Raw genomic sequence first — 26,248 nt, forward strand, 5'->3', positions numbered from 1 at the left:
ATTTTGTAACAACTTTTTATTTCCATATTGTGTATTGTGTAATTTAGTTTACCATATAATATATCTTTATATTTATTGAAAATATTTTTTGTATTTTACATTGTGTTATTTAAATAAATTTATTTATTTTAACCCGTGTGATACACGGGTAACTAACCTAGTTATAAGAATATACATATAACAACTAGATTTTAGAAATAATATTTTATTCAAAAATTCTAACTAAGCGTTGAGGTTTAATAAGATTTTTTGAAATAAGTTACCAATAATAAAAAGGCTAAAGAAAAATTGGAGTTAATAGGAAATAAATTTTTAGTGTCTAATAAACCAATTACTTCATCAAGTTAATATTATTTAGAACCCTCCGGTTTAAAAGTCCTAGCTCCGTTATTGGTTATAATCGGCCTAAATTTTAAAGGAATATCTACAAATGTAAACGAATGAACTTAAACAAACATAAACTAAATGAAAGAACATGAAGGAGTCTAAATGAACGAACGTTCACGACCATAAATTATATTGGATTATGTAGCGATATGGTCAAGACTGCTGTGGCAGTCAAAGTCAGTATATGGGTTAAAATGGTCTTAAATCTGCTTATTATTTACAAGATTCAGTGGGAGTTATATTCAGAAGTCAACAGAATGTAAAGGTCAAAGCCAATTATCATAAATAAACCATGTCAATTATCATAATTACTGAAATAAAGCTATTTATGAATCATTTACATGAAAAAGAAAAATTAGTATCAACATAATGCAAATTAAATTAAACCATGTCAATAAAGAGCAAAAGAGGAATAACACTAATAAACCAAAGTTGTCATTGCCTTTGTTATTTGACCGTTACTCAGTCTTCCTCATTGTCATCCAGAAAACCGGTTTAAAATGTACTTTGGTCAGGCATCAATGTTTTGAGAAAGTTGGATTTTTTTTGGTAGTCTCATCCGCATGATAAATATATATAACTCAACTTAATCAGTTAGGCTATAATATATGAATCGCTAACAGAAATAATTAAAAGAAATATTTAAGATTACAGCCTTTAAGTTTTTGTTTCGCCAGCCTCCTGAGTTAGTTTCTGGATGTACGTATGCATATTGGTCAAACGAATCTTGTGATGGACTTTTAGTCTCACTTGTAACAGTGCTAGAAGGTGACAGTTCCTACAAATGATTTTAACTATCAGTTACAACCAACAGAAAGCTGACACATAGATTGAATGAAACTGCAGCCACGTCAGCCTCGTCTTGGTCTAGCAATGTTTTCTGTTACTGTAGTTATCAAAGATTTTCTGATGACATGTGTCACCAACTCACCATGCTTGAAGCATGTTTTTAGATCAATGAAAAGTTTTAAAGTTTGATTTTAAAATCAAGAAAAGATATATATGTGATGTGTGCGCTAGCCGCTAAACATATTTTAAATAATAAATTGTGCTTTCATTTAGGCTTGTAAGCATGAACATGTTTGTGTTTAGTATGTTCGTCTGTTAACAATATATAAACGGTTCACGAACATAAATGGCGAAACATAACTGAATGAGCATAACTGAGTTAAAATTAATTAAAAGTAAATGTGAACAGTGTGTTGAGCATAAAAAGTTATTGAAACTAGACAGTTCGCTGAACACTCGGTTTGTTTACAGGCCTACTTCATTCGATCACTTATTGTAGATTTCAGAATAAACTAAGACGCGTTAACTGACCTTATTCTTTGATACATCAACATGTTGGATTTCCAGTTTATCAGAATTAAAAATCACCTGCAAATAGAGTCAAAATATTAAAACAATGTAAAAGAGAAATTGTAATAATTTCAACAGACAGTACAGTAGTACCTTATTAAGAAGCTGCACGTTGGATGAATCGGTTGCAGCAACATGCAAACCAAGACAATTTTCTTGGTTATTACAAAAACTGCATATAATTTTATTATATACACAACCATCTTCTTCACTCCATATTCCTTGTTTTGGACTTGTTTCCCATATTCTTCTATCAACTGATGTAATATCAGATACCATAACCGGTACACTTGTGGGGCCTACTACTGACTCCTCCAACTTCCCTTTCCAAATTGATGCCAAATGCATCTTAGATAATGACATTGTTGAACAAGAAACAAAATAATTATTTTCCTCAAGACCTAACTGATGTTTACAAAGTAAACAAGTTAATTTTAAATCTTTCTTCATAGCATCACCAAAAATGGCAGCTGAAGTTTTAGGATGTGGAGAATCTAAGGACTCCATTTTGACCACTGAAGTCTTTAATCGTTTATGAAAACGTGAATTGACACTCGATTCTAGCAAAGGTGATCTGTTTTGAGATATGTGTTGTTTGTTAGGAGTCACGAATGCAGAAGTGGAACATGGGGAAGAAAAGGAATGCGGTAATTGCTGATCTGGGAACTTTGCTTGGTATATGGTTGAATTAGACAGCACGTCCACAGAGACAGATTCAAACGTAACAGAACCAGTTTCCTTAACTGGTGTTTCCTTTGCAATTAAGTTCTCGGGGTAATTGTTTCTCAGGGTTTCCTTAACAACGGTTCCATCAATATCATCAGGAGATAAAATAATTACCAATGGTGATGAACACCTGCACAAATATAAGAAACCACAACTTCATTAATAAAAGGGAATTTGTTTGGTAGCATCAAAAGACAACAGTTGAAATAGCAATGTTGGTATACCTGTTTTCGGTCTCCAAATCATCTTCCAAGTCAACATAAGGTATACCAGTCTTGTTGTCACTCATACTGCATGGCCTTAACTTCTGAGCTTTAGATTCTGTGGTCATATCTGCAAATTTCTCCATTTTAGGTGTAATGTTTGGTGCTTTGACATCATCTGACACAGAACTTTGTCCTTTAAGGTTGGGCTTAGTGTCCATCTCTGTGAACCAGTTTCTTGATTCATCAACATCAATAGTTTTACTTGTAGTTTTTGGTTCAGTGACATCATCCGACACAAATCTTTGTCCATTAATGTTGGGCTTAATGTCCTTTATCTCTGTGAACAAGTTTCTTGGTTCATCAACATCGATCGGCTGCACAGAACTTCCATTAGTATCAACCTGTTCTTTTTTTATCTTTCATCATTTCACAAAATGTAAACACTGTTAGTGATGAGCATAAAAAATTGTAAGGAAAAAAAGATGTTGTGAGGATGGTAGAACAGTAGATGGTAAGGAGAATACCTTGAAGTCTCCGAAAAAAGACTTTAACCCTTCTAATGACTGGTCAAAACTGTCATGCTGTCTAATGGATTTCCTTATCCACTTTGAAATGTATGTTAAGTTTTTCTCTTGACGGAAGCGTTCATCTGCTTGCAAAATTAACCATGATGAGGACTCAAGTGTCTTAAAAGAGCACACAGAAAACTGAATATAACAATATAATAAACTAGAGATAGATAAGTAATAACTGAGAAAGAATGACTTAATCTAAAACAGGACAAACCAGTCAAACCAACTGAGAAAACTAAAAGGATAGGAAAAAACCAAGACACAACAACTCATCATTTCTTTTTAATTATAAAATTAGAATTGTAAAAAAGATAGAAAATAACCCCTAAAAAGGATGTATCTCGCGAACTTACATACAAGTACCTACTACCTAGCATAAGATACATATATGTAGGTCCGTGAGCTACATGTTTTTATTACCTTTTTCCCATTTCACAAACCCTCCCATATGTGTGTGTGTGTATAACACAACCTTATAACTAAAAGAAACCCTTACCTAGGAAGATTATGGCTCCATAATCAAATCTGTGTCGAATGCAACGCCCTACACAAAAAAGATGTTCACTCTGATATATGAGCAGGTCTATCACAACATTACTAAAACTAATTGTTAAACAAGAATATAACGACAAATTGACAAGATTAATCCAATTAACCCATTATAAAAACAGCCCGAATCGTGTTATCATCAAGAAGAATAATACCTGCTGCCTGATTAAAAAGCTTGCTGACAGTACCATTCGTTGCCACTAAGAAGGCCTTTAGACGACTTATATGTATCATTGTATTTCTTCTTTTCTGCTACTTGAATATCAAACCTGATGAAAAGTTATAGCTATAAAGCCTATAATATAAATAAAAATACATCCTATCATAAAAAGAAAAGGTGAAGCTTACACATTTGAAAAAGGAATCCCCACAATTATCTGAGATTTCAAAAGTGGTAGTCAAGGATCATCTTGAGAAGAAACAATATTATAAATAGGTTCAAAAATTCTCATAAAACAACAAAGGATACAACTGTTCGAGCAAAATCATTTCATTCCTTCTGACACCTGTAAAGCCAGATAGCAGCTTCAGTACACTTTGAGCATCAACTAAACATTTAAACCATTCATTTGACCCTCTTCCTTTTTAGCTATTTGTTTTTAGTTTTAGTATTAATTTCATAAATACCCTTATAAACTTGAAATTCTTAATTTATGTCCAACAAAGACTAAATATAACATATAACCCAACTTTCACTTGCCCCCCTAGCTTTAATTCTATCAGACACATTTCAAACAAATTGCAGCCTAACTTTTGATCAAGATAAGAAGGAAATAGTAAGATCATGATGTCATATAGCTCCCTTTAAGTTCCCATTGTTTTTTGTTGCATTACAACTATTTACATCCCACTTTTTACCCCTTCTCCTCCCTGTCACGGGTTTACTGCCATGACGAACTGTATGCTCAAACTCTTCTTGACCTCCCCTTGGCTCTAAAAATATAACAAAAGGTTAACTCAATATTAGAGCAAATGATATTATATCATATAAGAGAACATCAAACTAAACTGAAAACTTAAACCCTAATGTACTATATATTATTCACTTCAAATTTCTGCTTCGTTTTTTTTTCTTTTTTTCTGCCCAATCTGATTATGCCACGTGTTGCACTCACGTTGTTTTGTTCAATATTTTTTTTTACAACTTTTAAAGTAAATTGTTTTTTAAAAACCTAAAAAATCATTGCGATGTGCTTATTTTTATCAACGTTTTGATGTAAATTTTGTTCAAAACCAAGTTTTTTTAAAAAATGCACAAGTTTTCGTCTTTTTGTAGCACAAACGTACAAGCATCAATGTTTTTTTAAAATTTTATTTTCTTTTTTAGTTTTCCTTTTTTTTATTTATATTCTAGAATTAATTTTGAACTTTTCATATACGCTCTTCCTGCGCAGGGTGAGTTTACATAAAGGTTCTGGTTTATTTTGTAAACTTTCAAGGAAATCACTGTTTTCCACGGTTTAACTGCCAGACACGCAGTTTAATTCGGCACAGCGTGTGTGGACATGACCTCATTTAAAATTAATTAGAAAAAGATGTCCAACAACATGTAGAAGAGCTCAGCAACAATACTAACTACGACACATTAATAACACAGGATTGAACCTCACCAACAAAAATGGTTTTCTGTGCGTCTAAGCGAGACCATTGTCCCGTTTGAGACCAACGACTGCGTAATTTGTCCATAACCTTATAGCTTGGGAAGAATACTAAGCATCCACTAGGAACGACTTTGCATATTTCTTCCAGAGATGTACCAAGCGCATCCTGTACATGAAACAATAATGACATCATACTTAACATTAAAAGAAACATTCACATCTTTATTTTAAAAACTTACCTGGAAACCATAAGCTTCTGATGTTTTGTAGCTTGCATTCAAAGGGTAATTATCTGGCCCCGTGTGGATCACACCAGCCCATAGCTTTTGTATAAAAGGTTAAAAAAAAGTAACATAAGAATGATAATAGAGCCAAAATGATGAGTTAACTTTTATTAAGGGGAAAAAACTGCTTTGTTAGTACCTGTGAGTCCACATTAATTACATGTGGAGCCTCAAGAGAAGTACCAAACCGAACCCCGAGTTCTGATTGGAATGAGCTCATTGGTGACAGAGTCCTGCATCAGATTATTAGCTGATTATACGAACAACACAATGAATGTTTGTGATAAACATGCACAAACCAACAGACTGCAAACTGCACTTATAGCATGTGTAACTGTCAAAGCTGAAAATTTAAGCATGGTGACTGTATTAAAAGTTTTACAATCTGACTAACAAAAAAGTTCTAACCCCTGTTAATGAGAAAGAAAAGATATGCAAAGTTTTGAGGGACAAAATATGTAATGTACTCAAAGTAATATGTACTACCAGAAAATCAAATGTAATATACAAGCATGCACCTACCCGGATGTTAAAATCACTGACAGAGCACCACGAGCCATGTTTCTGAACACGATAGCGGGATTTAAGCACCACAAACTGAAAGTACAGGGCCAGTCATCTTCAGAAATTCCTGCTAGAAAATATATTTTTAAAATAATATCTTCAAATAAATGCTAGAAAATACTAAAACTGAGATTTGTATGACAATACAAATTCTACATATATATTTCTATCAACAACTTACCAGCATCATTACTGATCTGACATTGCAATACAAGCTGATAATCACATATGTGTCTCCCATCTTCAGAGAAAAAGCAGGTAAGCGAAGAGAAGAGATCTGTGCAATGTAAGCAAACAAAGATGCAATGAGATTACAATTTATTTTGATTTCAATAAATATTGAAAGCATAACAATGATAACATGGAAGTTAATTACCTTCTAATACCGTGCAGGGTAAGCCACTTAAGGTGTTAACTTCTGGATCAGCTTCTGCAGCCAGTCTAATTGCCTGAATTAAGTTTTAGAACTTTTAGAATTTGTTTTCATTCTTGACTTTTAGAAAAAATGTTAAACTAATGTCAGCATTACTTATATAAAAGATGATAATTAAAAAAACTCGGTCTAACATCAAGTCAACAGGATTACCTGTGTGGCACAATCTTGTAAACCTGGGAAGCACTGCATTGAAATGGTTGCTTCTTGAAGTTCTTTTAAAGCTTTATCACCACTCCAACTAAAATAGTTATCACACAACATCACTTAATGTTGAAGGCGTACTTAACATACACAAACGTATAAATTTTAATACCATAAAAATGATATTTGATTCAACAAGCAAACAGAATTGTACATATTAGAAACACAACACATAAGTGTCAGTCTCCAGAGATTAGGATTAAATACTTAAGTTGGGACGGTTCAGTCCATTGTAGATGCATTATCAATTTGTAACAAAATGTTAACCCAAGAGCTAAATATACATTAGGGGTGTACACGACCTGAGCCGCTCGAGAGCTGCTTGAGATCGGCTCGCTAAAAGCTTGAATTGAACCGAGCTTAAACAAGCTTAAGCCTAAAACTAAGCTTGTTCAATAAACAAGACCAAGCCTGAGCTTCACTTATCAAGTTCGAGCTGGCTCGCAAGCCTAATCGAGCCTATCATTAATATAATTTTATATTTAATATATGTTTATACAATAGTATTATCTATATTATATATAAAGGAAGAGTGGTGGGCAATGGAGGTAATTTCACAATTACATGACAAGGACAAAATAGTCATTACATAATAGGGCAAGAAAAGTAATTTGCCAACATATACATCAACTCTCAAAGCTTTTGGTACAACATCATGAAACTTCATTTTTTGTGACATTACTTTTCAATCCTTTAGAAAACAAAAGGTTATGGTTTAAATATGTTATTATTGTTATTATGGTGACTATTTATATTCTTAACTCTTATGTGTCATTACGTGTCTACTAACTTTGTTAGCCTATATATAGTGGCTTCTTGTGTATACATGTATACATAACAATGAAGAACAAACTCTCTTTTCTCTACTTATTATGCTCTCTATACGCTATTCAAAACGACAACCACAACTAACGTAAAGGAAGGTCCGGCTTTGGATTTAGAATGGTGGACTAATCATTGTCGGTTCTCATTTGGGGGAATGATGTGTAGAAATTAGAATGTTTTGATGTTTTTGTACGAAAAAATAATGTTGATGCTACTTGAAAAGAGCAACACATATCTGCTTTTGGATAAGGAAGTTGTACTAGAGTCAAACTTTTTAACAAGTTTCTCTCATCTTTTTGTTATAAATCGGTTTTGTGTGTTGTTTATATTTGCTGTGCATTGTAATGAAATTTGGTGCTTCTAAGTGCATGTTTGGTTGACAGTTAATGAAGAATAAAATATGGAATGGTATTTAATACCATTCTATAGTAAGCCCAAAGCTAAATGTTGGATGATTCCAACTTTTCACAGCTGCATCAGCATCCCATGTGCATGATGCATAAATCAGCATAATAAGAAAAAAAATAATCTTATTTTAGAAAACTTTGTATAATATTTTTAAGTCAACTTCTTAGGTCAAGTGTCATACCTTAACCAAATATGTTGGATTTGCATCTGTGCCTGCTTGAATTGAAGAAAGCATAACGAAGATTAATGTTGTATCCATCACGAAAATACTGAAGAACAGAGATAATAGCTGCGGTTTCATCAGAAAAACTAACAAAGTAAATAAAGAAAAAGATTAGTCAAATATAGAACAAAATATACACGATCACAATGTGGGCTATATAATGTTGATCAATAACCAAACGAACTGTTTGCATATTTAGGTGGATTTGAAGGAATATAAACAATTATTTTGTCCGTCTCTCAAACCACCTAAGGCAAAAAAAAAAAAAAAAAAAACTACTCCCAAACACACATAATAGAAAACCAATTTTTACTTGTATGCATAATTAAACTTTCATAATATCGATTGAGGTAGAAAATAAACTAACCTGGACGAAACCTTAATTTGTTTGGGACTTCATGTTGGAGAAGATGTAATGACGACGAAGAAGGTAATTGTTGAGAGATGGTCGGGTGAAAAGAGAATGCAATAAGTTAAAATATTAACCTTTTAGTATTCCCAAGTGTTAAACTGTTGAAGAGAACGTGGATGGAAAGATGTAATATTCAGTTTTTAATTTATTTTAACCTTTTAGTATTCCTAATTGTTAAATTCCATTTTTAATTCCTAATAATATTTATTAACATAACTTTAAGATGAATTTCTAATTATTAAATACATTGCATATATATAAATTTCGCATGATTTAAAATTACCGATATCTCACCGAATTACCACCGCAATAACCGATATCTCAAATATCGACCCTTGACCGATATCCGATATTTTTCCGCATTATCTGCTTAACGTTTAATGAGAAGCAAATCTACAGCCGATGGATGGTACTTTGTTTCAAGAGGAACTGCATGCGTTACATCTGTCCTTCTCGCAAACCTTATACTGACGGTTTTACTTCAAAAGTGCAAAGTAAAAAAGAGAATTAATTTGCATGATAAGTAACACGTTACCATACAATGAAATTAAAAGACTATAATGTTAAATTTTCTTTTTCATGTATTTTTATTGATATAGCAAGGGACTGGGCAGTACTCCGCAGTCTGATACAAATCGTAACATGAATTGGGCATAAGGAGTAATAACAGCCACAATATATGTACAGATTTTATATATTTTACTAATTGTAATTATTAATATAAAATTCATATTTCTATTATAAATAAAGAGTCTAAATCTAAGTTAATAAACAAAAGGTTATGGTTTAAATATGTAATTATTATTATAGTGACTATCCACGTTCTTAACTCCCATGATTTGTTTTTCAAGTTTCTTAATGTTATAATGTCGTGTTAAATGTAATCGGTTTTTTTACGGGTCACAAATCGGCATCTTATCGGGTCACAAGGTCAGATTTTATATAGATTTAGTAATTATGAATTTATGATTATTAATACAAAATTCAGATTTCTATAATAAATAAAGAGTCTAAATAAGTTAAAAAACAAAAGGTTATGATTTAAATATGTTATTATTATGGTGACTATCCACGTTCTTAACTCCCAGGTTTTGTTTTCCAAGTTTCTTAATGTTATAATGTTGGGTTAAATGTAATCGGTTTGTTTACGAGTCACGGATCGGCATCTTATCGGGTCACAAGGTTAGATAGTCAACTTCATTCCGAGTCATCGGTTGGTATATGTGATATCATCAAATATTTAACAGGACATGTGTGTGGAAGAAGTCTAAGTTGACCAACATATGAAGTAGGGATTAGAGATGACCGAAACCTAATTCAATTGACAATCCGTTAAGAGAGGTTATTATTCATTGGTATGTATGTACGTACGTACGTATGTATGTATGTATGTATGTATGTATGTATGTATGTATGTCTAATACAAGCACAAGACGCCACTATATATATAGGGTAACAAAGTTAATAGAAACACGTTTCTAACTAGTTGTGGGTTTTAATAGTTACTAGGTTTTGTTTAAACTATGATGTTTTTTTTAACATAATGGTTCTATTTGTTAGTTTAGTCCAAGTTTAAAAAGATTCAAACATTATTTAGGTTTCTGAAGGATTTGTCGGTTAAAAAAATTCATAATCAAATTGGATGCATTCGTAATTTTATTATGTGATGAACCTTACTAAAACGAACCATCAAAACCGACCCAACTTTTTTATATTCGATTCCATGAAATTGGAGCATATAAAAACAGTGCACCCTCATGAACAAATTTATGGATCTGTACTGGGCATAAGGACAAAAATCAATTAAAAAATAAAATATAAATACGTTAGCTAAAGAATAGAGCCTGAAATCTGCTTAATGAATAAGTACGGAAATTTCAATTTACTCTAAAAATGTAGGAGAGCATGAATTTAGATACGAAACTATCAAATTTTATTGAAAAACTAATATTTGAAAATAAACGAACTCAGTGTAAGACAAATATAAAATTCTAAAGTAAGATTTGGTCAAAGTAATTGGTTAATTATTTATCATATATTTTAAACACGAGCACTACTGAAAATTCTAAGATTGTTAAAAGGTTATATTAAAACATCTTCTTTGTAATAAACAAATAAAATAAAAACACAATTATTTGAATATAAGAGAATAGTTTTTCTTTTCAAAGTTTGTATATTACTCCTTCCAAATCCTGAGTAGATTTTGTTTACCTTGGATTAATTTAACAAAGTATATGTTACTTTCCGTCATTTTTTACTTTTAAAAGGAAAAATTTTAATTTCATTTTAATTTTAGAGAAAACAACGTTGTTTGTTTAAAATACAAATCTTGTAGTAAATCATGAGCATTTGAGTACGGTTTTATTTAAATATATATAAGTTTTTAGTAACATATTAGGACAAGACCTTTTTTTCCTTTAATTGGTGATAGCACATTTATCCACCGATTACTCGAAATGAGGTTGACCATCTGACCTATGTGACCCGATAAGATGCCGATCCGTGACGACAAACCGATTACATTTACCCCAACATTATAACATTAAAAAATTTGGAAAACAAGTTATTTGACACTTTTTGTCCAAAAAATAAAAAATAACCAAAATAATGCTTCAACTAATATTTTGTAATTTTATTTGTCAAAAAGTCAATAAACCTGGACTTTGTCACTACCAAGAGAAACACCATTTTTTTTGTTACACTTACAGTAAATTTGTTTTTCCCTTAAATAGGTGATTGTAGGTCAATCATTTGTACATAGATGTAATGCAACTGTTCAATTTGGTTCAAAAGATGAACTGTTTTTCCCGGCCACCATAAACGGCTTGCATAAATTCTTCCAGAAAATTGCAGGAAATATTTTCGGTACCAATAATTTTAAATAAATGTCATCATTAATGGCATCAGATGATTTCAATTTTTAGTTGTTATTTTTTATTTTAAGTAATTTAAAAGAATTATATTACAAATATGTAGCACGAATACTTTGGCATAAATGTATAATAATCAATTAGTTATCAATTAACAAAATGATCTAGGCCAACTTTACATTTTTGGGCCAACTTTCTTTTTTGTGGCCCAAAATTTTTGAATCGAAAAACCAATCTCGAATAGTTTTCTAAAATTCAAAAACCGAAGTATCGATATTTTGTTTGATTTTAGCAAAAAAAATGAATAAAAGTAATCATGCACACCCTTAATTCTTGGTATTTAGTTTGTATTGTCTTAACTAACCAATTCATAATATACATCTGTTATAGGTATTTGAAACATTTTAGCTTTGAAGTTAAATATATGCGAACAATGCTGCGCAACATGTAGATGACAAGGTAACATGCTCAAAGTTTATAATATCAATCATCGAAACAAAAGAACAATGTTGCACAAAATGCTAAGAATGCAATATGTTTTAGGTAGACTTGCTTCACTTTTAACTTATAATAATATGATTGTAAGCTATTCGCATGCAGATTATTAAACAAGCTAACGAGCAACCACAAGATTCACCTTTAAACAAGCTAACGAACAACCACGAGTTTCTGATCATATGGGTCAAACAAAGGATATGATACAAAAAGTGCCATGTTTTTAGTATTTAAAAAATGGATAATAGGATAATACATAATTCACACTTAATTTCTATTTGCTCTTAATGGAGGGTTTACGATTTTTAACTCTGAACTTCGTATGTATTTAAATTCATGCCTTAAAGTCATATTAAATTAAATAACTCATCATACTCAAATTCCAAACTCATGTTTTAGGACTTTCGATCACAATGATAATACAGGTTAATTGTTGTAAAACTTAGTTTGAAAGGGTCCTCCAAAATGACGATACAGTGCTTTAATCCGGGTGTTTAAACTTTGAATTAACAAAAATCAAGTCGTTTTGGATCACCTTTTCGAGATCAATTTTACACCGATTGACTCGTATCCTCCTTCTATCAAAAGCTCTAAAAAATAATTTTGAAATTCGGGAAAACGTATAACGTCGTTAAGTCATTTTTAACGGAGGACCATTGGGGGCCAACTTTTTAAAATTTGGGACGTAAGTAGTGATAAAATAAATAAGGGTTATTATCGGCCAATACCAGTCAATAAGGATTATTAAAATCCAATAAACCTAAATTAAACCATGAAAAGTTTAATGGTATATAACAATGATGAAGAGAGCACAAATTAAAACAATGAAACTTTGATGGGGCTAATGTAAACATCTAGAAAATTTTGTAACAAAAAAAAAATAAATAAAACAAATGTTACATTGGCATTTAGTTGTGCTTTATATATATAAATAAAATCACCACCTTCATGAACACAAGTTAAACTTTTTGAAATGATACAATTTAACCCAAATTCATTTTGTTAAAATGTGTTTTAACATAAACTTGTCTAACCTGTCAAGCAATCTAACTCAACCTGAATGTTTTACCAGGCTTAGTTTAAACCTCATGCAACCATCCAAATTATTAACATAACATAATAAAAGTATGGAAACTTGGAAATTAATAATCTTAAATTAATACAGTTGGTCAATATTAATCCCAAATTTGAAAATAGTTGCCACTGGTCTCAACTTTCACACTATTTGTTTTCACTGGATCGTCGTTTTGAGGTAAGGTTTACATCAATCGACTCGAATTCTTATGCCGATCAAAAACCCTGAAATATCAGTTTGAAATTTGAAAAAAACTTAGCCACTTATTTGCATTTGAAGCATCACAACACAACATTTAGATTCATAATAAGGTTTTAAATGATGAGATTAAATCAATGCATTGGTACGCAAGAATGAATGGTATTCTTAGCTGATTGATGCAAACAACTTATTATAGCCCTCGATCAATAATTTGCTTTCCCATCCAATCACTAACCATGACCACCAATATATTTGCACACTTGGATGACCTGCTATGTCATACGTTTCTACAAACCAATGAGTTGCTTCTCTAGAACCCCACAGCCATGGCATACAAACGTCTACCAACAAATGAATCTCATGGCCTTTATAACACTATAACACTATCAGAAACCCTTTGGGATTATAGAATGACCCTTCAAATGACACAGAGTTTCGCATATTAAACGTATCACAGGTGTCCTTACAGGACACATTTATTTAACATAAACAACAACATGGACACAAAGGCCCTTCAACACAGATAGGGAACATGTAAGAACGACTTCTGTGGGAAACGAAACTCCATGTCAACATGCGTTGCACTTCGTCGATTAAGAGGCTTGGTCTGTGTTTATGAATGTTATTATTAAGTTTCAGACGAGAATGGAACAAGTTAAAGAGATGGTCTTCCCTCATGTTCCATCAAAATCAACTTTTATGGCCCATTTGGGAAACATTGACAACTCCATTCAGATACTCTGGGAAGGCACAAAATATCATACAACCTATGGTCCGTACTCCGAGATAAATGGACCCCATGTTCACAACCCCCGCAATCGCATCTATATCCTTGCACTCGTGGATCCCCATTACCCATTACGTTACAAACAAAAACTGTTTGCTATGGTTGGCACAACAAAACTATATGAGATTGCGATCGTCAACAAACTGTTAGGAAGACCTACTACATTAATTGGTTTACGGGCGAAAAGGGTGCAATCTTCGTTAAGACCCTTGTCTCTCCCACTATAGAAGTTTGTTAATGTCATATCGTTTTCTTAATTCTCATCACATTCCTACTTGTCAGTTTGTGATGCCCCAAATAAAAAGTTTTGTTTCTAGAACTTAAATACCCGGTAATTCATAACACCATTGATCCAACATATATGCATATGCCAGTATGCATGTGCACAATAAAATCACGTATGCCCACCACTTTACCCTTTTTACAATTCGTTAACTACAACTTAGTGGTCTTAATTTGGCATTTATTTATCTGCCGATTAAATTTCAACTCTAACTACTCACCAATTAACACACATTTAATCCTTTATGTTGATTAAAATTCACAAAACCAATAAAAACCTACTTTATTAGCAAATATTTCACAAAACACGATGTATCCAATGCATATGGATATGTTAAAATTTTTGTGCGCAACCCCTCCCAAAAAAATCCACCAAACCATATGCACAAGTGGCAGCTCGCTCGCACGGATAGCCCATTACACACAACACCAAACACTGCAAACCAATACGAGAAGATAATTTGCGTGAACCCGTAACAACGCGCGGGCACTTTTGCTAGTTATATATAATAACTATGATACCTTTTAGTTGACAATGTATATAAAAACAACTAAACAATCTGAACAAATGATGAATGAGTGGTTAAACAATATATTAAATAACCAACCATGAGGCTTTAAGTTGAGAACTGAGCTTCCCCAATGAAATTTTCCTCAAACTGATCCAACTCATAATACCCTGTCAATATAAACAGCTAGATATAATTATGTACACTGACAAAATCTGTGCAGTTAAATAATAGTTCCTAAATAGAAAGTAGTACATCTATCATTTCATATAATGGCTGATAAATTTGCAAATTACTTTCACAAAGATTTTCCAATTCCCTCAGTAATACTGTCATATGTACAAGAACATTAAAGAACAAATCAAAACAAAATTGTAAAAAGCAAAAAATGGAGCTAGAACCAGATATCACTTACGACACAGGACACCTTCTTCGACATCTATACTACAAGAATCGCGAGATATATCCTCTATATTACTGAAAAGATATCAAAATGAGCATAAAAAACATAAATTTTAAATTTTCAAGAAAACTGCACCACTGGTCCTCGTGGTTTGACCATATTGCAATTTGGTCTCCAAATTTTAAAATCCACGTTCGAACATAAACGAAAGAACCTAAGTTTGCAATTTTTAAAATATGGGAACCAAACTCGCAATAAAGTCAAACCACACAGGAACCGTTTGTGCAATATTCTCTAAAAATTTTCCTGTTGAGATTTCTGATATTTTATTACTCACTGTGCTTCATCAAGAATAATAATATTTCCTCTAAGGTTTATTTCCATTGCTTTTCGAATTTGTGGATTGATAATATAGTTGTATGGACAAAAAACTATATCTGCGACTTCTGCCAGGGCTTGTGCCCCATAATATGAGCAGCCTGAAAAGCCAAGAAAAAAATTACTTACTAATAAATAACATTGTGTCAAAAATTAAGTTTCAAGAATAAAAAGCCAAACCTTCTACCATTTCTCCAACTTTAACAAGATCCTCAATGTCATGAACTTCATAGCAACCCCCTTTCCTGAGAGATGGGTGAGCTCTGATCCTTGGTGTGTTCCTGTTAAAGCTCGCAGCTGATTATTAATTCTCATAGAATCGGGAATCAATCTGAAAGTATATAAAAATGAAATAACTCACGTAAACTGTCTGCAACCAACTTTCTTTTTTTTATTCTGCTTTACAAGTAGCTTACTACAATATTAAACAATACATATAAGAAGTGGAAACGAAGTAAAACTGCATATTTTACAGATAAATAAGTACCATCTCTCGTCAATATTATCTTTACCGCGAACTTTAGGATTTGTACAGTAGCGCTTTCTGGATCCCTGAAAGATGACCATAAAAGATGAGAGTGCAAGTTTTTTAAAACATTATCTTGACCAAAAGAATATTGTAAGACAAAGGGTAAAATCCAGATAACGAACCAAAACTGCCATAGGCACACGGTAGCTTGTTTTTCGAAATTCGCCAATCACTTGACTAATCTGTGCATGCGTCCTCCTGAATAACCAAAACACAAATACTATTTCATAAAAAAATAACAAATACAAACTCAAAACATATATAAAAAAACAAAAAAAACAGTCCATTATTTACATTTGCCTCCTAAACAATGTGTGCATAAGTTCGTTAATCCCAAACTCAGTGACCACCTCAATCCACTTGCAACTCATAGTGCAAAAAACGATTTATATTTGTTATGACTATCAAGGAAATGTAATTGTTGCTTTTTTACAACAAAATATGTTAATGTGCAGAAGTATCAGCATTCCCAATAAAAAAAAGCCTAAATTCAACAGTGATCTCCATGTAATAGAGAGCACATACACTAGAATCTCAAATGCTTGATTGGACAGAACTTACGTCGCATAATAGATGGTAATCTTTTTTCATTGATTCGCAATGTTTGTCTCAGGAAAAGTAGGCATCTCGTTAGCTGTGATTTATAAAGAGAAAGAAACGTTAATTAATAGTGATAAAACCAACTGTGCAATATAAAAGAAAAAACACACATAAAGTACAAACTTTTCGAATAAACGAGAATATTGGTACAGAGTACACTGGCCAAAACATATTTAATGGCATTAAACTCTAGAAAAAAGAAGAGCTATGGTTATCTTCAATGATACAGAAGTATTTTCTTAACAGTTTCTCACACTAAAAGAGAATCATCTACTAATATCAAAGATTATAAGAACTATCAACAAAACATAAACGCCTGAGACTATGTCTTTTCTATAAATTTGTATGTTATAAGGTAGTAGACAAAATATAAAAAAAGAGGGCAGTATATACAAAAGCATAAAGATCAGGTGTATGAGCACAAATGTTTCTCCTTTTTGTTTTCTTTAAGTTCTCAATTCTAGCAGTCATATTTTTTCAGACTGAGTGAAGTGAGAAACAGGAAAGCTTCATTTATTCAAATTATTTTCTATATGAATTGAATTCAAATTCAAGATTTCACTTGAAGTTTTACTTAAAATGTTACAAATCCACAAAAAGCTGCTAGATTTTCAGATTCCTACTACCGTCAACAATCAATGTTGTAAAAAATGCAATTAGTCGCTGATTTTGCTAATCGGTATGCTACCGATTCAACTTCACCTAATCACGCCTAAAATTCTGTAGGTGTTCAAAGCCGATCCAAATCGGTCAAACTTTGGTAAAAATTTTGATCATAATTTGTCAACATTGGTCAAAGTCAGTCAAAATCTTGAAGGCAACTGAAAATCATACTTATTAATCCAATCCAATTAATTAGTTTGAAATATTATATATAAAAATTTGAAGAAATTTTGTATATATATAGGGGTGGGTTTATCGGGGAACCACAAGAAAAAGTGAAGAACCGGAGAACCAAGTGATTTACGTGTAAAATATTTATAAAAAAAAAAATTCATTTTTACAGAATCTTTTCAAATAAATTTTTGCATGTAAATTCCAATCGTTAATCCTGATTAATCACTAATCAGTACCCCACCGCGTGACTATCGTGTGTTACACCACTGCTTGTGATATACCAATAACTATTGACACTCATCACTACTTCTCAAAAACAAACCATAAACACAATGATGAATGTATTCACCACAAAATGCATTTACATACATTAAAACAATGGCATTTATACCTGACGATGGCTCCATTTCAGGAACAAAACCCCCACCGATACCGATCGGATCGCTCATATCCTCCGGACCGACATACATAAACTTCGACCGGTAATTCCTCTGCCACGCGAGCACCGAACACAGCAGAGACAATGAATTGCCCGTACCAGTAGGCGATTCAAGTAAGCCAGCTGAGAGCCGTACGGCGGGAATGGGAACTCGATGAGATTGACATTTGGCTTTGATTGTTTAGGGTTTGCATTTGATTCAGAAGACATGTGTGTGGATCTTTGCCACTGGTTTGAATGAAGTTGATCTATCTAGGGTTTATTAATATTAATATTAATATTAATATTGTTTTTCTTCTTCTTTTGGCGGGACTTCGTTTTTTTTATTTTTGTTTTTTGTTTTTTTTTTAATTAGAAAGAGAAGATTGCAAGACAAGTTTTCTTGACCGATTGAGAATGATAATGTTACATTTTTACTATATGTGTCGCAACCATAACACAATAATTATTTTTTTAAGCCATTGGCATATTACCGTGTTGTCACGGGCACGTCCCACCGTATAATATCCTAAAGACTAACTTGGTTTTTTGCGTTTTAATTATACAATGACATGTACAACTGCTTAGTTGTTTTGTATTTGTGTACAAATGTGATTGTATGTGCCTACATGTTCATATATGAATTATGACAAACCATATGCTTAATGTTAAATTCTTTTTACTTAATTGGAATGAACTTTTACTAAGTAAATTGAATAAACTTATAAAGGGATATGTGCAACTACACCATGGTTCATTTCATGTTTGAAGATACGTCAATATGTTTCTGAGAAAATATCAAATAAGAAGTTTGATTATTCTAAGAAGGCTAGGAAGGAGGGTATTTTTGTCTAATACCTTAATATTAAAAACTCACTTAATTTAATTTTAAAAACCCACTTAATTAAAACCCACATAAATTTTCACTTATCTTCAACAACCACCACCGCCCACCGCCACCACCTTGCCGGAAAAGTCTTCGGAAATTTCGTCGGAAAATAAAACACTATGAAAAACACAAATAAAAAGACACAATGTAATAACACAATGGAATAAACACTATGAAAATAAAAACACAATGAAAAACACAATTAAATTACACAATGTAAAAAACACAATGCAAAAAACAATATGAAAAAATAAAACACACTTATATAACACAATTTTGTAAAACACAATTTTGATAAAACACACTTTGTAAAAAACCCATGAATTTTTTTTTATTTTTATATTGCAATATGGTACTCATATAAAAGATAAAAAAACACTCGTTATTATGGTGAAATTGTTTTGAAAAAAAATGTCGTATAAAAAAGTTATGAGTGTTTTAAAATGATGGGGGTATTTGACATGTGTCTTGCATGTGGAGAGAGAAAATCAACAAATGTTTTATCCCTATTATGTCCTTACCCTTGTTTTAGACTTTATGATCTCTCTATTTTAATCTCAATCATTCAATTTTAAAATGAATTGACAAGATTATTTATTATCATTCTTAGGAAAACTAATATTCTTATTATAACTCAACCCTATGTTTTCTTCTATTTCCATTCCATTGTTTATAGCTTTCAAATATTAAAAATACAAGTTTATAATTATTTTTTATTTGTTTTAACTTTTTAATACTAAAATGATAGAAGGAAATTACAAGGTGTATTAATTTTTGTAACATTAGTTTAAGTGTTTATTCCTTGATGTTACGTGTCGTCGTTCTAGGCCTCACGCGATACCCTTGGTCGTCCTAAGACAAGTTTTTTTATCCCGCTTATTGATATGATTGTTTTATCATGTCATTGACTCATAAGGGAAGTGGCCTCAATCCCTGACTAGTGGAGTAGTGGTGTTGTTAACCATATCTGTAAACACTTGTGGGGTACGTGAATTTTTCATCAATGAGGCCAATCATTAGGATTACATACACGAGTAGCGAGTGAAGCCTAGAATTTCAACACAAAGCGAGTAAATACGATTATCAATTTGGCATGTCACATTCTCTCACCATAAAATCGTTCACGTTGTCATGCATTGACTACACATCCTGCGTAGCACCACATAAATAAATGAATCGTTTTGGGTTGATGACTCAAGGAACTCATTGATCTCAACATGCAACAACCATCCATCATCCAAACTATTCCGCTTATATCCATTCAATTGTGTAATACCATTACTATATCTACCAATTAGTTAGATCTAGATCACAATGACCATTATTTCCCTACTATCATTCAAATGATAATCAAACTTACGATGTTGTTAACCCGTTGTCAGATTTGCGGCTCTAACAACCCAATGTTGAATTCCTGCCTTTGACATTCTAACCGAACATTCGAGTTTTTGGCTTCCACCTTGTCACGCCCCCTTCCTGGACCTAGGAGTGCGACCCACAACTTAGTATCGTGTTTGTAAATAAATCAGAGTTGCATTAGTTTGCGGAAGACTTATAAAACTTTAAGGATCAAAAATGTAACATTTATATATATTCAAAAGACGGGATTATAAACACCCGTTTAAGTTAACAAAGGTTATTTGTTTATATTTACAAAACCACCACATTAAAACATTAAGTTCACAAAAAGAATCCGAGCCATCGGATATTAGTACTTCGTCATGCCAAGCTCTAACTTTGTTCGCCTGCAAATTGTAAGAAAATACGTCGGCAACGAATGCTGGTGAACGCGCTGACGCAAAAATATTTCTTTTACTTTATTACCCCTCGAGACTACGCCTGCCTCGGCCCAACGTGGCTTAGGAATAGCAAAGTCAAATAACACATTATAAATATGAGCCTCTACTCTAGGTCACCTCAGCAAACACCGCAGCGTTCGACTTAGTTAAGTACCCGTAAATATACACATAAGGTCGTACTCCCTGCAAGAGAGCGTCCTACGACCAAGGGTGGTGCGATCATGCCCATACATCGCATAGTATCACCTATCTAAGGATCCAGACATACGTATACCACAACCTGAGGGCTAGGTTCATACCCTTTATTTATAACGGTTTTAGGAACACATAGTTCCTTGTAAACAATTTCAAATAACATGTTTGACTCATTTTTAAATAAGTAAAAGTTTGGGGGCGTATTCACCTTGTCTTTTTAGGATCGGCTTCACTCACCGTCCAAGGGTCTTTCCCTTTCTTTACCTCGCACCTATAGTACGAGTATAAATATTTGTTAGTCTGATACACGATCCGGTTTAAGACCTTTAGTCTTATATCTCAATCCTCGATTGAACCTTTAGTTCAATTCTTTATTTACTTGAAAACCTTTAGTTTAAAAGTAAATTATAAACCTTTAGTTTATATTCAAAACCCGACGTTTCTTCTTCTCTAAGAAACGTAATCTTTTTCTTTTATTATTTAAGAATACTCTTTACTCATTAAATAATATTTCATAACAAAGAATATTTACATATATACTTACACACATATATACGTATTCAATCAGTATTCATAATCATACTTTCATTCGTTTCTTTGTTATGTTTTCTTTTCTTTTCTTTTTTTTTATCGAGGTATTGAGTATATCCTCGACTTAAGGCTTAAGCCTTGAATATAATATTGAATTATATTGAATTCATCATTACGCCTAACCTTAAGTGGCGTATAGAAACTCTAGAGAATTGGGCAGCACTCAGACGCCGCTTTACTTTTCTCGATCAGCTTTGATATGCCAACTTCAACACACGTCGGCACGTCTTTCGGGACTTATTGCCATAACAACGCCTTCTTGATGATTGGGGGTGGAGGGTGGCACAAACTTCGAGGAAACAGTGTACACAAACAAAGGATCGGGCACGCTTATCGAGGCAAATCGTTTATATGATTGTCGGGTTATAGAGAGAGACTAGAGAGAAGTGAAAACTGAGTTTGGGATGATGAAAATGAGCAGCCCTTGGCCGTTATTTATATGCAAAATATTGGCTCCCAACACGCTACGCGATAGGTCCTTGAGCAGGCCTATCGCATATCGCGATATAGGCTTGATGACGCAGGGGGTGGGTCTGCCACGTGTCGACACATGGCAGTTACCGCTCCATGTGGTAACACGTGGCGACACGTGGCGGCAGTGTTGCCACGTGGTGACACATGGCAGCACATAGTGCCACCGTATGCCACGTGGCACACGTGTCACACTGTGTCAGACTCCCCATCGCGATACGCGATGGGTGTCTCCTCTGACTCATCGTGTAGCGCGATGGGTCAGGAAAACAAAATTTTCAAATCAAACCCTCAACTTTGGAATTTGACAATTTTAGTCCCTATACTTTGGAAAATTGATACCTTGAACTCGAAATTTTTACGTTGTTACATCCTCCCCACCTTGAAACAAATCTCGTCCTCGAGATTGCTTTACTCGAACAAGTGGTGGTATTTCTTTCTCATTTCCGATTCGAGTTCCCAAGTATATTCGGGCCCTCTACGCGAGTCCCATTTTACTTTCACAATTTTCAACGTTCTTTTATTTAACTTCTTTGTTTTCGAATCTTCAATTTGAATTGGACGTTCTACGAATTTTAAGTTCTCATTTATTTCAACGTCTTTTAATGGCATAGCCAACGATTCATCGGTCAAACACTTACGCAGATTCGAGACGTGGAATACGTCGTGTATCCCTTGCATTTCCTCAGGCAGTCGCAACCGGTATGCAACAGTGCCGATTCGTTCGAGTACCTCAAAAGGTCCAACGAATCGAGGGCTCAATTTTCCTTTCTTTCCAAAGCGAACAACGCCTTTCCAAGGCGAGGCTTTTAATAACACTTTGTCACCGACATTGAACTCTAACGGCTTACGACGGACATCGTCGTAACTCTTTTGGCGATCACGTGCCGTCTTTAGTCGTTCTCGGATTTGAATGATTTTGTCGGTTGTTTCTTGGACTATCTCGGGTCCAGACAATTGATTATCTCAGGTCCAGACAATTGATTATCTCCGGTTTCAGACCAACACACGGGCGTTCTACATTTTCTTCCATACAACGCCTCGAACGGTGCGGTTTGAATACTTGCTTGATAACTATTATTATACGAGAATTCCATTAGGGGTAAGTGGTCATCCAAACTTCCACCTAGATCGATCACACAAGCGCGGAGCATGTCTTCCAACGTTTGAATCGTCCTTTTGCTTTGCCCATCGGTTTGTGGATGATAAGTTGTGCTAAGGTTCAACCTTGTACCGAGAGCTTGTTGGAAGCTTTTCCAGAAATGAGACGTAAAACGACTGTCTCGATCAGATATTATAGACATCGGTACTCCATGCAAAGCGACAATGGTGTTTACATAGATTCGCGCTAATCTATCCATAGAATACGACTCATTGATGGGTATGAAGTGTGCGGATTTTTTTAAGCGATCCACAATCACCCAAATAGCATTATGTTGTTGAGTTGTCTTCGGGAGTTTTGTAATAAAGTACATAGTAATTAACTCCCACTTCCATACGGGAAGTTCGGGTTGTTGTAGCAATCCCGAAGGCCTTTGATGTTCGGCCTTGACTTTCAAACAAGTCATTTCGCAACATGCGAAGCGACATCTCTTTTCATCCCGTTACACCAATAGTTTGCTTTTAGGTTGTGGTACATCTTATCACTTCCGGGATGCATCATGTACTTCGACTTGTGAGCTTCATTCAAGATTTTCTTATGCAAACCTCCAACGATTGGTACCCAAATCCTATTACCGAGTCTTAGGATACCATCGTCACCCTTGACTAGCGAGTCAATGGTGCCATTGCGTTTTTCATCAGAGATTTGATTTTCGTTGATTGCTTGCGTTTGCGCGGATTTGATTTGCAAGAGATCAATTTGAAGTTCTAGGCGCAAAGCTCGAACCCTTTTGGGTTTTTCATGCTCTTTTCGACTTAAGGCATCGGCCACGACGTTGGCCTTGCCTTCATGATACACAATCTCACAATCATAGTCGTTAAGAGTCTCCATCCACCGCCGTTGGTGCATATTGAGCTCTTTTTGATCAAAGATGTGTTTCAAGCTTTTTTGATCGGTGTACACGGTAAATCGTACTCCATAGAGATAGTGCCTCCAAATCTTAAGTGCAAAGATTATGGCGCCTAACTCTAGATCGTGAGTCGTGTAATTCTTTTCGTGTACTTTCAATTGACGAGAAGCGTAAGCAATTACCTTCTTGCGTTGCATTAGTACGCATCCCAAACCGGAGTGGGACGCGTCACTAAAGACTACAAAATCTTCAGTACCTTCTGGCAGAGCCAGTATCGGTGCTTGGGTAAGTTTTTACTTGAGTATGTTAAACGCCTCTTGTTGCTTCGTTCCCCGTTCATACTTGATGTTTTACGAGTTAACAAGGTTAAGGGAACGGCGATTCTTGAGAAATTTTCGATGAACCTACGGTAGTAGCCGGCCAATCCTAAGAAACTTCGGATCTCAGTTGGCGACTTTGGGACCTCCCACTTAGAGATAGCTTCAATCTTAGCGGGGTCCACTTGAATACCGTTTGCATTAATGATGTGACCAAGAAATTGCACTTCGTGCAACCAGAACTCGCACTTCGAGAACTTGGCGTACAACTTCTCGGTTCTTAGAATTTCCAGTAATGTTCGAAGATGAATTTCATGATCGGCCTTTGACTTGAATAAATAAGTATGCCGTCGATGAATACGATAACGAATTTATCCAAGTAAGGCTTGCAGATACGGTTCATCATATCCATAAATGCGGCCGGAGCATTAGTAAGTCCAAACGGCATAACCGTGAACTCATAATGTCCATACCTTGTTCGGAAAGCAGTCTTTGGAATGTCTTCAGATTGGACTTTAAGTTGGTGATAGCCGGAACGAAGATCGATTTTTGAAAAGAAGCTAGCACCTTGAAGTTGATCGAAAAGGTCATCAATACGAGGGAGTGGATAACGGTTTTTGATTGTAACTTTGTTTAACGCACGATAGTCGATACACATCCTCATGGAACCGTCTTTCTTCTTGACGAATAAGATGGGTGCTCCCCAAGGAGGAGAACTTGGTCGTATGAATCCTTTCTCCAAAAGTTCGTTGAGTTGTTTCTTTAACTCCTTCATCTCGGTCGGCGCTAAGCGATATGGAGCTTTGGCGATCGGAGCAGTACCGGGAATAAGATCGATTCTGAATTCTACTTCGCGATCGGGAGGAATACCAGGGAGTTCACCAGGAAAGACATCAGAAAATTCGGAAACGATATGAACGTCTTTGATTTCCTTTGGCTTAGACTCTTCATTGACGTAGGCCATGAATGCAAGGCATCCTTGATTTAAACATTTGTTAGCCCTAATCATAGAGATTATGCTAACTTGACCTGCGTCTTTATCCCCTTCAATTCGAATCGTTCGTTTATCGGGGGCTTGAAGCTCAAAAGTTTTGCTATTGCGGATAATACGGGCATGGTTATTGGATAACCAATCCATACCAAGTACAAAATCAAAAGCAGCCAGATTCATGGGTAACAAACAAATAGGCAACAAATAACCGGCTAAAAGGATTCTTCCGTTTTCAAGAGCTTCGGAGATTTTAATGATTTCACCGCTAGCAGTCTCGACGCTTAGAGTTTTATCTAATTTAGTTAATGGTTTGTTTAGTAGACTACAAAAATTATAATCTATAAAACTCAAGTTGGCACCAGAATCAAGCAAAATTCTCGCATAGGTGTCGTTGACTAAAAACGTACCGGTTATGGTTTCTGGCACGTCAGCGGCCCTTTTTGTGTCGAGTACGAAGACTCGAGCATTTCCCTTTCTGTCCTTGCCACTACCACCTGCTCCACCAGCAACAGGCTTGTTCTTTGGGCATTCAAAACTCAAATGGCCCATCTCCTTGCAGTTAAAGCAAGTCATCCTCTTATTACAGCAATCAGCAGCATCATGGCCAGTGCGATTGCAAGATTCACAAACTTTAGGAGGCGGGGCGAAGTTGCAACGGCCCTTGTGATACCTCCTACATGTCTTGCATTGTGGCGTGTTTGAATTAAATCGGCTTTGGTTAACGCCCTTACCTTTGAAGCGATTATTTCCTCCACTTGTTCTTCCTTGAGTTGTTGGTGTCGTAACCTTCTTGTATTCTTCCTTGTTACGAACCATGCCGCCCATTAAGTAACCAGCCAACTCCAT

General features: G+C 34.3%; 1 pseudogene across 1 annotated transcript; it reads right to left on the minus strand.

Annotated features, from left to right (window-relative positions):
- Positions 1-517: 517 nt before the first annotated feature.
- Positions 518-26,248, minus strand: LOC143544737 (uncharacterized; annotated as a pseudogene). Its single transcript, XR_013137303.1, has 28 exons — positions 25,987-26,248; positions 18,111-18,281; positions 16,844-16,916; positions 16,405-16,480; positions 16,241-16,305; positions 16,115-16,168; positions 15,934-16,034; positions 15,713-15,854; positions 15,388-15,449; positions 15,228-15,301; positions 15,072-15,142; positions 6,835-6,922; positions 6,625-6,697; positions 6,430-6,525; positions 6,207-6,315; positions 5,824-5,917; positions 5,640-5,723; positions 5,410-5,566; positions 4,599-4,732; positions 4,148-4,176; positions 3,955-4,068; positions 3,747-3,794; positions 3,203-3,327; positions 3,024-3,079; positions 2,778-2,939; positions 1,840-2,602; positions 1,708-1,764; positions 518-1,165 (listed from the first exon to the last, which is right to left on the minus strand). The product of XR_013137303.1 is annotated as an uncharacterized LOC143544737 (transcript).

The sequence above is a fragment of the Bidens hawaiensis genome, unplaced genomic scaffold (genome assembly GCF_021521415.1).
Source record: "Bidens hawaiensis isolate Kalapana, Puna unplaced genomic scaffold, B.hawaiensis_p1.1 tig00013743_1, whole genome shotgun sequence".
Classification (NCBI taxonomy): Eukaryota; Viridiplantae; Streptophyta; class Magnoliopsida; order Asterales; family Asteraceae; genus Bidens; species Bidens hawaiensis.